Source organism: Acanthopagrus latus, chromosome 2, assembly GCF_904848185.1.
Source record: "Acanthopagrus latus isolate v.2019 chromosome 2, fAcaLat1.1, whole genome shotgun sequence".
Classification (NCBI taxonomy): Eukaryota; Metazoa; Chordata; class Actinopteri; order Spariformes; family Sparidae; genus Acanthopagrus; species Acanthopagrus latus.
Window position 1 is genome coordinate 19,060,021 of NC_051040.1, and position 18,890 is coordinate 19,078,910.

Below are 18,890 nucleotides of genomic sequence, written 5' to 3' on the forward strand. Positions count from 1 at the left end.
ACGTTAACGAGGGCTCTATTCCATTAAGTCTCCTAGTAAGCCGTGTCAATGACTGAGCATGTACAAGCCTGGTAACTAGCTAAACTAACTAAATGTAATGCAGACATAAGGGTTGGGCAGTGATGGATGCATGTCACCTGGATCACATAATCTGATTACAAAATGTAAGTAACCAAATAATATATCTAACTGTAAAGCATAAATGTCTGTCTGTACGTGCCTCACGTATTTGGTCAATTTGGTGCAATTTAAACACACAACATGTTGAATATTAATACTTTTTGAATAACCCAACCCTTGCCATCTGCTATTCATAACCAGCTCCCTAAAGTCATTACATTTATACTTGTTGTTTGGAATTATGTCTTAAGCCAGGATTTGTACAGCATGTCCTGAGAATTACAGGGAGAATTCACAAGGTGTTGTCATTCACATTCAGATGAGTAGAACATTTTCAGAGTTCATTAGTGATGAGAATATCACGCACCATTTCATGCAGGATATCATCCGTTATATTTCCCTTAACTTACTGTATGGTTGTCTCGTCACACTGCTCTGTCTTTAGTGTTTGGGTATCTGTCATGGGTATGTTAGCCTCGCTGCTTTGATAGATATTGATCCGAGATAACACACAACAGTTTCATGGATCAACTTAAGCTTCAAGGATTACAAGCAACAAGCTCTCTATGTGTTTTTTTTTGTTTTTGTTTTATATGGACATGAAATTAATTTACACATCCCTGCTTGTAGATCACCATGAATGTGTGTGTGCTTGCCCCAAGCACACTCGTGTGTCTACTGGTGTGTCACATTTCTGAAGTCTTTATTCCCCTCGCTTCCTCTGCAGTGTTCTCTCTTCCTGCAGCACGAGTACACACACTGCACTTAGGGAAGTGTTTACTCTTTCATTATTTAATGTTTTCCTAATTTGTAGTCCTCGCATTTATTTCCAGAGGGATCTACTAAATTAAAGCTTGGTTTTATTTTCTCGCTCTCGCGTTCTGTAGGGTAACGTCAGGCTGCACTATCCTGGACAAAAAACAACAACTGAAAAACACACTGTTATTTATCCAAAGCCATTACTTTGACAGTTTTACTCCTGCCCTTTCACAGTTCCTCACGTGGCATTTTGTCATTTGTTGATGCAGCTTGGGGCGCAGATTAGCTGCGCTTGCTCTGATTCATCAGATCTGCCTGCTAATGCAAGTGTGGCGGAATCGTCATGTAATGAGACTGCTGAGAGGTATGAATCAAAATCACAACTGTAATGTGAGTAATTCTGCAGCCCCACAGCGACATGTTACATGGTGAACAGAACTGTAGTGTTGATCCTGCTCCAACAGAGACCGGCAGCCCTCTTAACCTGAGAGTAAATAGAGTAATCAAACCAGCAGTTCAAGTCTCTGACATTTATTTAAAGCCCCCGTGACATAGCTTGTTGATGTACCACGACACTTGAACAGAACAGGTCGCTGGTTCGAATCCTGGCTCCCCCTAGCTGCATGTGGAAATGTCCTCGGGCAAGATACTAAACCCCAAACTGCTCCTGATATGCTGGTTGGCACCTTGACATGGCATCTGCTAAGTGCCCTAAAAATGTAAAAGCATAAAAATGAGTAAAACCACGGATTTTGTCAGTATGTCAAATCAAAATGAAAGAAGGTGAAAGGTGATGCCACTTTTGCAACAGACTGAACAGAATATTTGGAAATGTACCAAAGGGTATGAAAGGATATCCTGTAATTTTCAAGTAACTGTTCAAGAAAAGTTCCATAAACTAGAAATGTCTTTAAAAGTAAAGTCTACCAGCAAATCTGGCTGAAAGTTGACTGATCCAATTGATTGGATGGTGATGGTAAGCCACTCCTGGGCTTCCTGCCATTGGGAATTTTTCTTTTTTTTTGTTCTTTCTTTCTTTCTTTCTTTTTTTTTAACTAGCCAGGGCTGTACTGCTGCATTCATGTACTTGGAAGATTTACCATTCAGGACTTTCAGTGTGACAGCTTAACCACGCCGTATTCAAATTATTTTTCTCAGGCTCAATAAACCAACTTTTAACAACATACATGCATGTTTGAAGAATGATGGCAACAATATGTCCATGTATGTGAGCATGTATATGTAGTTTCTATTTGTGTGTAACTGCACATATACTCATATTCATGCATACATATATATACATAAACACGTACCTGGCTTATGAATTTGGCTTGAGAGCTAAAGATACCTCCTCGAGCTGATGAAGCAGCACGTCGCCAGAGAAACAGGACAAACAGCGTGATGGAGCAAATTAAGACAGACCTTGACAAACCCTAACAAGCTCTTGGCTGAGGCCCCCCCCTCGCTGCAGAGCTCGTTAAACCTCACATGTGTGGGCAAGTAGCCCGCTAATGAGCCAGATCTACAGTATGTAATCAATTAATCTCTTTGACGAGCGTTCAGAAAAAAAAAGGAGACAAGGCTTTTGACTGGTCTGTTGTTCGTGTTTATTTCTCCCTCGGGCAGTTAAACAGAACACTGGGCTCCTTTTGCATAGTGATGCATAAGTGATTTTACATAAAGAGGACAAGTCGCATGTTTAGGATCATGTGTACATTGTAACGCATCATATGTCATATCAGGACAACACAAATCATAGTAAATGAAGGCAAATCGGCAGAAGTTTTGGCAAGATTTGTTTGGCTTTGTTTTGTTGACATCTCTACCTTCATCATCCACTTTTTTTCAGAAACAGAAATAATCTCTTGTGAGCAAATAAATACAGAAACCGTTGCCAGTGGTGCCTGTGATCCAAGGTCTCTGTCCAGTTAATGATATCTGAGCCATGAGCTAATTAGCTAGCTGCCACTGCACTGGTTGCTCTGGTGATGGGCTGCTCCCTGTGTGTTTGGTGCTATCATCAAATTCTGGCCATATTCTACGACCGACACCTTACAGAACTTACATCGGGCCGACTTGTTTCACTATCTCGTTTCTGCACTATCTTCCACTGTCCCGTCTCCCCTCCTCAACAGGCTTTTAAGTGATACTAAACACTGGCACAGATTAGTCCGAGCTGTTATTATGCAGAGAGCTGCTTTACGGCACATAAGCAACGAACGTTGTCCGCTGTTACCCATCTCTTTCCGTCTCGCTCACCCATTATCCCTTATTATCAACACTCATTCTCGCAGGACACTTCTCCGTATTAGCCAATTTAATGCATCACGATTTTATGTGAAGTGGTCTTCATGTTCGCCCCATTTAAGCCCAAGAGACTTGGAATGTGCAGGATGTTGGCAAAAGCAGCACAGGATAACTGAGGTCAAATTCATTTCACTTCAGCCACATTCTCAGCACGAAAAATTATCTTTTTCTTTTTTCCTGCGGTGATTAAAACGACTGAATGGTACAAATGAAAATTTGACTGAGTGCAATAAATTTAGCAGAACTTTGTTGGAATTCAAACTTCTCAACACGCAAAAAGTGTTACGTGACAAAAGAAGTACCTTTACCTCAAGGACTCAGCTTTAAAATAGAAACACATAACTCAACAACTGATCCGATCCGGCCTGATCCTAAAGAATTTTCAATCAGATCGAGAGGCACAAACCTTTGATAATCCCTTCCACAGTGAACTACTTTCATTACTCTCAAGTAAAGGCTTAATCTGATGTGATGATGACCTTACGTGGGACAAATTCAGGTGATGTCCCTTCTACCAGGGACAGAAACATGGCGGTAGAAAGGCCGAGACAAGCTCTCTGTTGGAGCTCTTTAAAGATTTAAAGAACGTCGAACACCTTGATGGTGTAAACGCCTGAGAGGACGAGTTGTTCAAAGTGTTTGAAAAGATGAACAAAGCACCACAATCCACCTGGAACAAAAAAAAAAAATGTACTATCAGGCACAGAGAAGGGATAAATTCTTTACTGTAATACATGACAGACTGTACGACTGTTTCGGTCGTAGGTTTCATACATGTTCTGCAGTAACCATATCAATGTAACCACAGCTAGTGTTATGTTTACAGCTTGTTAACGTGTCCCCAGGAGATCCCCTACCTAATGAAGGTTTTAGTCACGGGGTCGGGATACCACCACCATTTACAGGAGTTAAACCTGACAAACCTAAACAAGACTGAAAGGTCTGACTGAGATACCTCGGTTTAAGACAGAACAAATAATTTGTGCTTTGTAAATACTGAACGACAAACATTATTAAAGATAAGCCACACAAGTACCATATCTGTATCAAAAATGGCCTACTTCAGCTGCACTGTGCCAGAGTCGCGTTCAACCTCACTGCCACAGCAGATGTGCCAGTGATGTGATTCATCTCTTTTGCATCCTGTTAAAAAGTGTCAAGCAAAAAAACCTTTTACTCTCATCTGCTCATTGATTGTGCATCACGCTGCACTCGTCGCCGTATTAATGTCGGAGTTAAAAGCCTAAACTGTGCAGCGGGTGGAGAGCATTTAATCAGTGTAAGAGACGATGCGAGGCCTGGAAAGGGATAAATGTGGTGTGATACAAAATGTAAGAGGGTGAGGAAAGGGTGAAACAGAAGGAGGGAGTGAGAGAGACAAAGGGCCAGACGGGGATTAAATGGATGAGAGCACACACTGGGCTGCTACAGTGCGGGCATCCGCTTCCATACTTATCCCAGAGGGTCAGACCGCTTCACTAATGGACACGGAGACAATTGATCTCTACAGTATTACTGGAACGCATGGCATCAGGCTGCCAGGCAAACACACACACACACACACTCACATATATTTACATACTGTACATGAAAACACACACTTTGATTTACTCTCCATACACTATTTATGCATGTATCCAGCCTCACACATCTGTCCAGCAAAAGAACAAAAGGAAAGCACACTGCGCTGTCAGCGAATGTACTCTCAGGATCCAAACACACGTGCGAGGGATCGGTAAAGCTATCAAACACTTCCTGGTTGCTGGCAGGTTTCATTTAGGCGCCATATGTACATAATTGAGGGTGTCTGAAAATAGCCCTGCGATGTAAATAATGCAGAGGGGGCCATTAAAGAAGGCTTAAACAAACGCATGGAGGGAGGAGGGGAGAGAGAGAGATGGATGTTGACGCGTGTAGATGAATGAATGAAAATTGGAGGGAATGTTATTGTGAGTAGTTAGTCCATACAGGGCATCTACATGGATGAGACATTGTATGAAAAGTATTTAAAAAATTCTGCTAATTATAATGATCTCTTGTTAGGGTCTTAGTTGCACATTTGGAATAGCATCTAAATAATTAATTTTGAATAACAACATAACAGTTCCCCAACTCATCACAGAGAAAATTTCAGTCATGCCAGAAAACTCTGATGACCCCTGATGAAACTATTGTTCTAACGTACCCGGTCTCTCTGCTTGAGGGAACAGTGGTTACATCTAAACAATGAATCTTCCCATTCAGCCTAACCACTGGAACAACACTGAGCAGCTGCCTTTTGTTCACTGTTAACACCGTGATCAAAGTTGACCAATGGTTCACATACATGCCTTGTCAGATGGTCTCCTTTGCTCAGTTTCTTGACTACCATACCGTAACGTAATGTAACTTAAACAAGCGATGAAACCCACGCAACGCAAGTGCATCACTCATGTAACGTAAGTTACGTCATTTGCGTACCTTACCTTAATTTCCCTTCCTTAACTTAAAAACATCACTGTTGGTTACCAACAGGATGTGAATTCTGGTCTCTGGGGGAAGAGACCTGTGTATGGCCCATCCACCCACCACCCGAATTGGTCTATGCTTGCTCTTTATACTATTGCACTAGAGGGGTTACGGTTTGTGGAAGTGATGCTCAAGGGGTAACTACAGTGTCAAAGTTAGAAGCCTAGTTAGAAGCCTATAAGACTGTAGTGCTGTATTTAACTTAATTACCTCCTTAAGCCAGTCATGAGAAGAGCGAAAACATCTCTTCCATCGAGAAAAGCCTTAACTGCTGTCTCTTGCTTCTCCGTCGATAAAATGTACTCCTCGGCTCAAGATAACTGACGCTGTAGCAACATCTGCAGTAACGTCCTGACGAGCTGCCATCAAATGAACAGCCAATCAGTCAGTGGTCAAGATAGTCAAACTGAGTCAGCGGCTACCAGTAGCTCTCATTGGAAGCTGATAGGTTCGACCACTTTGTGTTATATAGGATATGAAGTCTTGAAGCCTGTCAAGATGGACTCTTGAGATATGATCACGTGATCTCACAAATCCAGCTGTCTGTCAAGATAAGCCAAGCTGGAAGTCTCAAACACGTCAATTAGTTTTGTGCAGTGAGCAATGCAAAGTGATAATAAACTGGTACATGCAACTGCAGCAGCGTTCATTCTCAATTGTGATATTTAAGGATATTCTGTGTATTTTTTTTTGTATTTGCCACAAAGTAGAGGAGACGAGTCAACATAACGTGAGCATGACTTACCTTTACTGGATTTCACTGGCTGAGCTAAACTGGGTTAAATGTGGCACTCAGTCTAAATTACCAGCTCAAGGTTACATTTGCCTCGAGGACAGTTTACACTGTAATTTATCTGCATTGATCCAGGAAGGAAAAGGAAAAAAAAGCAGCAGAAGCACATCAGCAGAGCAGCAGATACAGTATTCTGTCAGCGTCCACACTGTATCCACTCAGCTGCAGTGCTGCTGTGCGCTCAAAAGCATTTTGACAGCAGTCGCAACCCAACACACAGTCACGTACTTACTGTAAAACTGGAAGGAAAAACCGCAACTGAAAACAAAATCTTTAGGGGAACAGTTACAAACAGTTACTGCACAGATTGGAAAATTGGTTATAATAAGAGTATCTGTTCTATTAGTCGATGTGAGATAGAAAACGTTGAAACACCTCCATCGTATTTTCGGGGCTCTGTTTACTAAGTGCCGCGTGGACCTGTGCTGCTCAAGCACCACGACCATAACCGGCAGATAAATACATCATCAGGTTGGGCTATAAATAGAGCCACCGCTGCCTTGCAACAGTGCCACAGACACACACATACACATACACACACACACACACACACACACACACACACACACACACACACACACACACACACACGTGTGCACACACAAAATAGTGTCCCACACAGCTGGGAGGAAACAATAAGTTTACATTTTGCACACAACTGCTAGAGCAGGACACATTAATGACTCTCACACCTCCAGGGGTGAGGGGGGCGGAGAAAACCCCAAATGCAAAAAGTTAAGTATCCTTTTTCCCCTTCTGACACACACACACACACACACACACACACACACACACACACACACAGAAAACAGCAAAGTGTCAAGTACATTTCTATTAGTGCAGACAGCAGCTGAAAGGCCAGAGGATTTTCTTTTAGTGAGTGTGTTGATAAAAGCCCTCCCATTCTTTGCATACACACACACACACACACACACACACACACACACACACACACACACACAACACACACACAAACACACACACACACCATCTCCATCATGTGTCTCTCGTGCTCTCTTGTCCGCACTCTGCCCTTTTCCAGCAGTTGGAACAAGACTACTGTGTCCGTCTGAGTCACCTCAGTCCTCTCCCACTGGGCCCTGCATGGTCGCACCTGACAGGCCGCATCAGACAGGCAGACACTCACCCAACCTATCCGTCCATACACGCACGCACATTTGTTAGACCAGACCTTACAAAACAAACAAATATGTGCATGAAACAACAGGAGTACATGTGTACATCCGTCTGAGGTGACTCAGACGGATGGACACGGGGATTATTTAAGACGCCTGAAAAGGAGTGGAAGAATCACGCCTCAATTTTTCGGATTCAGTCAATTATAGGAAGCAGGATAAACACCCGATTAAAGTGAAATAAGTAAAATAACTAAAAGTAAAAAAAAGTAAAAGTAAAAAAAAGTAAAATTAGTATATTAAATGTTGGTATACTTGAGTATTCTTGAAGCCAGACTAATCATCAGTACACTTCAAGAAATCGTAACGGAATGGAACAGAACGGAACACTGAAGCTGAACCTGATGACATTTATTTCCAACTACACTTTTTAGAAGTACATTTGAAATAAACATTATATAATCAAGCACAAAAAGTACACCCGTAATACATTTTCTATACATAAAATGTGTTTTGAATGCAATGAAATATACTGATTTTTTTACAAGGGGCTGTCAGAACTTTAAAAAGCAAGGAGATAAATTTTGTGGGGATCCAAACTGGTCTGAAAAGTGGTTCTAAATCCTCCCTGTGGTCCGGTTGATATTTAAAACAATCCATCTTCAAGTAAAGATAGCAGTCTGGCACAATCTTGATCCTGATCCCAGTCGTACTGATCCATTATGTCAGTCTCAGTTCTGTACCCTCAGTTTGTTGTCAGTGATGGGAGGCATGCATCCATCTGTGTCAGATTGCTGAACTCTGCCTGCAAAGATAGATTTGTCACAGTCCATTTAGCCAATAGGAAGAGTTTTCTAAGCGCCAGTTCATGATGTGTGTTAATCTGTACCCCCCATGTCTACAGTTGCAGTGCAGACCACACAGACTGAAATAGCGTGATAGAAATAGCGCTGTATAACTAATATACTGCTAATAACTCACTGATAACTAACTAATAACTAGTCCTTTTTACTTGTTGCTCATATTGTGTCTCATCTTTCTGGTGACTTAAGTGGTTGTCCTTCAAGCGAACCCATGCAGTCTGTCTTGTGATGGCTTCTTCAGAGGGCTAAATATTATTGTAAAGGTCAGGATCCCGTAGAGAGAGGAAATGCTCCTGTGTCGTGTGAAAGGACATGCTGGTGTGAAGGGTCCTTACCTCAAAGGGGAGGAACAACGTGATTGACAGTTGCCTACAAACATAGACTGTTCACATACACACACACACAAAATCACACACAGTACCCACAATGTATTTCAAAAGGACACACACACACTTCAACAGTATTGCATAAACAAAGTGACTGCCCAGTGTGTGAGGTCTTTTTTGGCACGGCCACTTACAACTCCCATATTCCCTTTCACTCCTTCAGCTCTTTTCACACGTCGAGGAGAAGAAAAGTAATGTGTACAAGGACACACTCACATGCACACTGTGAGCACGGGCGCACACATTTCTGCTGACTGCAGAGGGCAGTTACACATATATTGACGGTTGTCGGTGGTGCAGCCTCAGGGCAAAGAAAAGTCTTTGCAAATGTTGTGTGAGGTAGGAATGCAGTCCGCATGTGTGCTAAATCGTATGGATATGCACAATGCAATGTGTGCGATGGTGGGTAAACAAAGCTGTGTTTGTATCCTCCTCCTGAGTTGTTTTGTGTTTGGAGAATTCATGCAAGTCGGGGGATCATAAGCTTTGTGTAGGACACATCTGGCTCATGCCATGTTGCAGAAACTGGGGCGAGGAAACAAAACAAAGAGGAAAGTCATGAGCTCGTTCCATTTTCATTTTCAAGAACTTTTCTTCATGTGCAATCCTCTGGCAAATACTACTTATCATCTCAAAAGAGATGTTTTTTTTTGTTGTTGCTTGTTGAAAGGAGCTCTTCATACACAGAAGCGGCTTTTTAGTGAAAACTGACTTGTTTTTATGAGGACAAATCCTGAAGCAGCAACCAGCTCATCAACTTCAATGTGTCCCGCTCTACCAGACATCCCACTGTGAGCTAGAGACGTGTTAAGATCTGGTTATATCTTCAATAATGGCCATTTGTTAGTTGACTTGCAGTTACAAGTCAAAAAAAAAAAAAAAAAAAAAATGACACTCAAACTAACACCCAGCCAGCAGGAGCATTAGCTAAGCAGCGTCTGTCCCTCCTCCCCACCGAGAGAGTGGGCTAGGAGCGAAACACAAGTGGGAGAGGAGATAAAGAAAAGCTAGAGGAACACAGAAAAATAGACAAAAAGAAGCAAACACAGGGGCTCGTGTGAGTCAGAGTGCTGAAAGGAAGATTTGTGGTTACATTCAGTCAGACACAGAAATATATATGACTACATAAGTGTCTCAGACGCAAGATGAAAGACCACCATCCTTCACAGATGAGGCGTCAATTCTGCAGTGAACTGTTGGCGGTTCCTGTAAACGATGGATCGCCATCTAAGAAGTGGACCCTTAGTGATGGGCAAGTCATTTTGGGCAATAACACCATGACTGATGCAGGGACTGAACGGAGGTACCAAAAGAGAAAAAAAATGGAACTCCACTTCAACACACTGCAACATTCCCCTATGACAGCAGAATGTTCTAGTGAGTTACAGCTCCCAAGTTTGCTGGCTGCATGAACAGCGTGTGTGTGTGTGTGTGTGTGTGTGTGTGTGTGTGTGTGTGTGTGTGTGTGGCGAAAGCGTCTTGCTTTTCATTTCGGCGTCCATGTTTCCAGATTAGAGCAGCTGCACATGTCAAGTGAGGCTACAGCGTCGCGTCATCTAGAGATTTGGAGTTAAAAAATAAATGTGTTTTTGTTGGAAAAAAACCCTCATACAGGTCTTTCCATTTTCCTTGTCTCGTCACCAGCCACTGCAAGATGCTCACTTACAGTATGTGCCTATTACCATCACCATGTTAAGTTATCCCCCCGTTAAAGAAGCACAGTATGGGGATACAAAACAGCGAAAAACAAACTGTCCGGGTATGTTTCAGCTCTTAGAACAGCTGAAACCATATGCAGAAAGGCCGACACAAAATCAATCGCCCCATTAAGAAATCTCTTTCAGTACAGTCTTCACAGTTCCAGACAGGCAGGCTGGGCACGTGGATTCAAACACACACTAGGCTATCAAATATGCAGTAAGTATACAGCGGGGGGAGAGGAAAGAGAGACGGCACGGCACTGAGGAGGAGGAAAAAAAGTGACAAGCAGTGATGAGAAGAAACGGAGGTTTAGATGGAAAATTCAAGCCCAGGCAGTCGGTCACAAAGGACAGAAGTAACTGTGTGTTGTTTGAATGGCGTCACCCTTTGACACATACAGTACAGCTGTCACATCACCGTCGTGTACTTTAAAACTACTAACGTTGTGCACTGAGCAGGTGATGTCGTTCAAAGTGTAAAACTGAGGCTGGTTGTGACTCTGCTCTACTTTTAATGTCGTTATTTCACTGTATGCCCCCCTTCGGAACAGTAAATTATTAATTTTCTTCTTTTCTTCTCAGTAGAAGTCATACCCTCGCTGGTTTGGAGGCACTTTTGTTTGTTTATTGTTTCTGACTGTAACAGATTGGACACGCACACGGCCTGCGTCTGGTTCCAGACCTCTGAGTCACTGCCCACACCCCCAGTTTGTGGTGTTGTGCTCGCTGAAGGCTGTTTCTGCTGGTCAGAGAGACAGTCAACTTTGTCGGCAGACTTATAAAACAAAGGACCTCGCCCTTCTACATAGCTTTCCCTCATTTATTATCAAAGCACCTGTTCGATAGACATTAAAAGGAAATATGTTTAAGGGGCACTATGTTCTCAGAGGAAAATAAGGCCAGAAATACTGCAGGAAACAACTACCACCGCTTCTGCTGAAAATAATGTCAGTAGGACTGATGCATCATTTGCTACTAGTGGAAGAGGTAAAACAGGGCTGATCTCTATTAACAGATATGTGAAGGCAGAATCTGTAGTCAATGAACAAGATGTTGATTTCACATTTGATGGAGCGTTGGTTACATGCAGGTAAACATTCTATGTGAAGAGTTTTTTAGCTTAAAAAAAAAAAAAAAGATCCGCATATATATGTAGATAAGGTAAGAGTTGCCTCTTAACTCCAACCACATTCTCGTGCCTCAAGTTGCTAATCGGACTTTAAACAATGACTGGATATCTGTTATCTGGTTAATGGCTGGCTATGCCCGGATCCCCAGAAACATTGGCAAATTTTTTTGGAAATAAGTCACAAGAACAAAATGTCAAGCTGAATGAATGAAGTGTAAGAAGTGGCTATTCAGTCTGACCATCACGCTTCCCTCCGCGCACCACCTCTATGCTGCGTAACGGAGTAGATGTTATGGGACATTTAACATGCATACAGGTGACGGAGCTGCTAGGATTTTAGCAACCTTGTTGCATGTTAGCATCCACATTTGTGCTTCATCTCCATGCAAGGACAAGATTGTTATTCCTAGAGAACTTTAACTTTAAGCATTAATCTCAATAGAAACTAACATCCATCTCCACCCCCATCTTTCCCATATGCAGTGGACTGGATATGCTTCACTATGTAACAAGTGCATTTTTATATCAGAAATCTAAAACATTTACAGTAATTCTCGCTGCTCATGTGGGACATTTACTGTATATGACCTACTCTACACTCCTAGTTGCATGTTCACGAGTAAATCGACCACATGCACTTACTTAAGCATGTCCTGGTCATTCATTGTGGAGCCAGTTGCAGAACCCAGAACTTGCTTTGGGCCATCCTTCGTCAAAACTGCGGCCTTGTCTTGTTACCTGAAGTTTTCTCTGTCAACGTAAGTCCATTTACAGGATGTCTGTGTTCCCCACCGTTTCACACAGTGGCTGGGGGGCAGGAGTGAGCACACACTCTGTGGACCATGGTAATGGGTGGGAAATGTCAGTTCATCTGTCCGTGCTCTTCTTCCCATCCTTCCCTCCGGTGTTGTCCTTCCTCCTCTCTCCATGTCTTTTTTGTGTGGCTTTTTTTTTGTGGCTGCAGAAGCCCTCCGCTCACACCGAGGTGAAACTCACAGACTGTGTGCACACGAAGCTCGAAAAACTCACCAGACCACAAATGTCTCCTTTTTGTTTCTCTTCCAGTTAGAGGAGTTAGAAGACACTGATCACTCTATTCTTTCCAGTGCTCATACCGCAGTAGAAGAAAAGTGACTGTAGTGGATCCAGTGAGTTACTTTAGTCAGTGTATCTTTTAGATAAGACTTCGACAGTCACTCTGCAGCTTGGAGCCAATAATGAGACAAAACATTGGTGAGAGACGGTACACAGCACTCCCAGGTTGGAGCAGCAACAACATGCAATTTTTACAGAACAAGCAGTGCCTCGCTGTCTCTCACACATTTGCACAACAAACTGTGACATCACACACACACACACACACACTCACACACACACTGGTACGCTCCTCCAAACTGACAGCCTCTGAGGCTCCCCGTGCAGGTTCTTCCTCTTGATGACTCATTTGCCTGACAGCATTTCCCCACCCCTCCGTCCTGGTGCCACTTTGTCACTTTCTGACAACCTGAAATGGTGTCGAGCTGATTTTAGTATATTTGCCACTGATTATCCTGCTGAACAATAGTTGAAGGAATTCATAAGAGAGGCTTGTGCCCAGAGGGTCACCCACTTAATTGCTGGGGTCAGACAAGAAAGTCGCTATTAGTCTTTTCTCTCTCAGGCATTTACTGTCGGACCCCCTTTTACGCACTGTGACAAGGCGCTGAATCGTGTTCTCACTTCAATAGAGCAGCTCAGTGGGTAACTTTGAAAAATGTGACTACATTTCAAATCAGAATATCGTCATGTTTATTCAGTTCAGGTAAATTAGTGGGACAAGCTGTCAATCAGTGCTAAATTTAAAATGCAGAGTGTGTCATTTCTGCAGCTGGGGGTCTCACAAAACAAAAGAAAATTTGCTGAGTGTTGTGTGGAGAGGGCCAGGCAGAGTGGAGGCCAGCTCCAAAAGATTGCCGGAGTATAGAGTCGGGTGCAGAGCCAGACCATCTGGAGGAATAAACACCCACAGCCAAGGTTCCACTTAGATCAGGAGCTGCTACCGATGGGAGGAGAGCTCCGACATTACTTTTAATCCTTTGAGATTAAAAAGTCGGATTTACCTTCACTTACAGTTATCAGCAGCAGCAGCCGAGGTGACCTTTGTTGTCCTGTGTTTATGTTCTGTAATCTTAACTGCTGAGTGCCGAACACAATGAGAGGCTGACCTGGATTCAAACACACAGCCACTGCTAGTTTGCAGCTAATGTACAATAAAGCAATCTGGCTGTGTTGGACCAATAAACACCCATTGGGAGTTTCAGTTGTGGTGAATACATCGTTAAGCAGCCACCGTTGCTGACAAAATCTGTCTGAGGTGACTCAGGCACATATATTCATGGTAGAAGTTATGTTTTAATGTTTTATTCCCATTAAATTTAATCCTGTTTGTAAACTTCCTGGCACCAGAAGTAGCAACAGGCGAGTAAATGTATCGCTTGAGTGAACTTGTGGATTGTTCCGGGTTTGAACAAGGTTGGAAACATTTGGGACAATGACAGAACAATCAAAAAATATAACAAAGGTCTCATCATTTTTACACATTTGAATCCAGAATTCTCACATATCATATCTTTCAGTTAGATTTTACATTTAAGATTACAAGGAAAGTGATGAACAGAACCAATGATCAGTCGTTCATTCGCAATGCTGATTAGTTAAATAGCAGTTAATGGCTGCAGTGATTTAAGCACAGTAATTAATACCTGTTACTCTAATGACTGTATTTTATTTTATGCACATGCTGAGTTTCAAGAGGCTTCAGTGTTACTGAAGCAGAAAACATTGTAGTGAGTAAATGCTGGCCTCGTTGTTGTGTTGTCTTGTTCAATATATTCTAATAGCAGCTCTCTGCGTGCGGAGATGTACGATTGTGAAGCATAGGCCACAAGGAAAAGCAACCATGCGTTACATAAATGAAGCGAGAGGTGAACAAGTGAGACGGTGCACAGATGGAGGGGATGTCAGACAGGAAGGAAAATGGAGGGATGAAGGTTATCAAACTTAATCAAGATGGAGAGCTGAGTCAGCAGAAGTTACACAGCAAGAGGGGAGCTCCATCACCGGACTGTCGGGCCACTTTTAACGAACACAGGCACTTTTTGGTTTTTCCTATTTTCTCTTCTTTCCCTCTCTCTCCTCTTGTTTTTCCTGGTTCAATCAATTCAGACATAATGGAGGAAAAGGAAGAACCGCTTTAATTTGAGAAGAGAAGAGAAGAGGAGAGAAGAGAAGAGAAGAGACTCGTTTTGGCAGGTACTGTAGAGAGACCTGGCACCACACTGAAGCCCGACTAGCACAAAAACTGCCAGAAGGGCCGTGTGGCTCATTCTGTGACGCTGAGCTGCCATCCTGATTTCCTAGCACCTGATGAAAAGGCAGAACAAGCGATGCTCTCTGTCACAGTGCCCCCTTAGCCCTATACTTACTTCAAACTCTCTCTCACCCTCTTCAGACCTGACTAAGCGATCACTTTTACATTAATTGGTTAGTTGTGCACTTGCAACTTGCAGGTACAGGAGCTTATAACGGCAGGAAAAATGCATTACTTGTATTTCACACTGTAAACATTGACTAGACATCCCATGGGCAAATCCCATCCGTGTGCCTCTCCACGCATGTTAAAACAAATGCAGTTTTAAGTGTTAATTAATTCCTTTTCTTCCCAGCGTGGTCCAGACATCCTGGTGCGCCACAGCAATACAACACCTGAGACACTGAGGGTGTCACAGCTGGCATGTGTGAAAGCCCGTGACGTGGATAACAGCACTCGTCAATATTGTGGGAGACGCCTCAGACACTGAAGTGGCTCATTAACCTTGTGTCACCTTGACATTTGCCTCGCTGTCAAAAAAAAAACCCAACAACAATGTTATGAAAATGGCATGTTATATAGGAGATACAGCATATGCAGTTTATTATTTGTGATGATGATTGTTCTTTTTTATTTGTGTTTCCATTAAAACTAGATTGACAAGTCCTCTGTTTGTTGCTTGAATTGGGCTGTTTTGCCTCCACAGGGATGGAAGAAGAAAAAAACAAGTACTATAACCATACTTTTTTTTGTTATTGTATAAAGTATGATTTCCGTGACTTTTTTAATGATTAAGCAGCTCTAATATTAATACTCTAATACTGCTAAATCCATGGAGATAGTCACACAGCCCATATTCAGAAACTTCCTTTAAACAAGCCACCAGAACCTCTGAAGAAGAACCTCTTTACAGTCACAGCCCTCAGAGATGCTCCTTAGCAAGGTCGTTGTTAGAAAAACACTGGCATAGCTGAGGCAGAAAAAGGCAGTGGGTGGGGCCTACTCAGGCCTGTGACAGCTGACCAATCAGAGCAGACTGGGCATTTTGGGGGGAGATCTTAGAGAGAGATTGGGTGAATAGATGAGATGAGGGAAGGGACAGTTTGAGAGGACTAATGCGTTTCATATAAAGGCATGTAAACATTTTGTTGAAGACTGCCAAAACAGGTTTATTAATCTGAGTTTGAGCTCACTATGGGACATATTGAGCAGCTACAATCAATATGATAACAAATGACAGTGTGACAACAAAATGAAAAAGGGATCACAAAAAAGGTAGGAACACTGAGATTTATTACCCAAATCTGCAGCTCCCTCCATTTCCCAAAGCTTATTTGTGAGTTTTAGGTCATTGTTTTGGTTCACTCTCACAGCTCTCACAGCCTCATTTCTGTCTAAAAATCTGCAAACTCCCTTCCGGTTAGTTAGAACTGATGCGGCTTCTTGGATAAGAGATGAAACATCTTAAGGAAATTCAAACAAGTCCAGTTGCCTAAGATACTGCACTTAGATGGGTGATGATGTGTGCGGAGACAGTAATGATGTAACATGTATGCTTGCTATGTGTTCATAGCTTCAAAGCATCTTGTTCTACTTAGGATTAAGCTGTCAGAGGGCCCCAGGACAAAAACGAGCTTCTGGGTCTCTATTAATCTGCTGTTCTCCCTGTCCCCTGTGCATATCGAACACACAGGTCTTCTGTGCTGGAATATTACCTGAATTGCTGTGAGTATGAAACATGTACTGTAAGCACAAGACAGAGTTATGGTCTGTTGCAGTGGCAAAACAAATCACGTCATTTGATATTGTGTTTTATTGGTGCATATTTACAACCACTGCTACAACCAAACTTAATTATTGTCACTGCAATGAGCATAATCTAGTGGCCCTAAAAGCTCGAACTAAGCCTGGAGCTTTTAGGGCCTCAGGAGTCTCCTGGGGCAGTTGCTTGTTTTGCATGGTTGGTAATCAAATTCATGAATTTGTGAATACAGAGAGGTAATTTTTAATTTTTCCCTCTTCTTTAGAGTGCATTTTTCACTTTTCAGTCCAGTGAAGTGGAAAGATGACAGGAGTTAAGATAAGACCTGAATAAATATGCGTTGTATGCATCAAGCCCTCTGAATTAATTGCGTAAAGTATGTTTTTTGTTTTTTTATGCATCTGCCCTCCAAAATGATATTCTTTGTTAAAGGTAGAAAAACAACTTGCGTTGAAAATACTACTTCTATAAGGCAAAGTTTTATAATATAAATAATAGCAGGTCAAAGAACGACTGTGATCATGTTTGAAGGTAACTAAAATCATCCAGTAGTGGGAAAAAGTCAACAAACAGTAGGCTTCCACGGCAAAAACAACTGTAATAAGTAGCAGTGGAAGAGTCAGACGACCGCTTAATTTAACTTCCCCTTATATTGCACTTATAAATAAATAAATCAGATTTCACCACCTGCTGACTTCCCAAACTGACTCAGTTCAAATCTCAGCCTGTGTTATTCAAATACGGTGTGCTGTTGTATAAAATGCATTAATGAGGGTTAATCAAGTTTGCATCCATCTTTGGCAATCATGGAGAGGATGTGGCCTTATTGTGTTACAGGAAGCAAATTAATGCATGTGTATGTGGGAGATTAACTTAAGCATCAACACTCCTCTAATGACTTCATCATTGTGTGCTCTGACCTCATTAAAATACCCAATAACTTCATTAATGTGTGCGGCAACCTCATTACAATTTTCCATGACCTCATCATAGCACTGTGACAACTGTGCTGTGTGACTTACACTGATGAACTGAAGCTCGGATGAATCTGTACCTGTTCGACCACTCTGCTGTAGATTAGCAAGATAAACCACAAGATGTAACTTAAGTGGTGTTTAAAAAACTTAGGCATCTGACTGTGTTTTGGGCCTTGGTTTGCTTTTATACCACTGCAGCCATTGTAAGGTGTTTCATTAGTTCTTACAAATTGATTGATATTACTATTAGTCATTATGCCTCCATGCTGGCGTCTGTCTGTCCGTTCATCCTGTTTTCGTGAACACAATGTCTCAGTAACACATCGAGGGACTTTGTCCACTTTGTCTCAAGAAGGACCCAGTTAGAATTTGGTCACCAAAAGTCAGAGGTCACTGTGACTTTACAAAACACTTCTTTGGCCATCACTCAAACATTCATACAGTAAGTACAATGAATTTGACATTCAAATGTCTTAAGAATAAATTAATGACATCTTAGCAAAAAAAACACAGTTTGAACTAACTCAGTCACCCCGCTGACTCTTTGCAAAGTATGTTTATGCAAACCACGAACATGTTGACCATTTTTTTATATAATGCTGATTTTGATAATGCTATGCTCAAGGCCTGGTTAGGTCAAGGAACACGAAACATCAAACAAACATAACTAGAAATGCCCCAACTCACCGTCAAACATGGCAGGAAATAGTTCCAAGGTCACCCAGTGGTGTCATGCTTACCAATGTCGAAATGCCATCTTGAACTGTGGTCACTGGCTTGGCAACCTTCCCCTCTGCAACTCCACCACCATCCCCTCTACCTCCCAATATGACAGTCAGGTCATAAACATGTAATGTGAACATAATAGGAGACATTTCATTGAAATGTCGGTGGGATATGTCATGAGTCGCACAGATGTGAACATATCAGTAGTTTGCCAAACAGCCACTAGTTTATTCTGGTGACTGGGCTGTTTTGAACAGATATTGAATAAAATCTGTCATTTTAGTATTACTAACTGTACTGTATGTTGTGCAAGGCTGATAAATGGGAACATTTGTATCATTCCATATTAGATTAACTATAATGTGGAGGCTTATT

The 18,890-nt window shown here is 42.1% G+C and overlaps 1 protein-coding gene across 4 annotated transcripts in view; it reads left to right on the forward strand.

Moving 5' to 3' along the window:
- LOC119012137 (SPHK1 interactor, AKAP domain containing) overlaps positions 1-18,890 on the forward strand; it is a 130,271-nt gene that overhangs the window by 54,136 nt on the left and 57,245 nt on the right. The gene's annotated exons all lie outside the window — the stretch shown is intronic.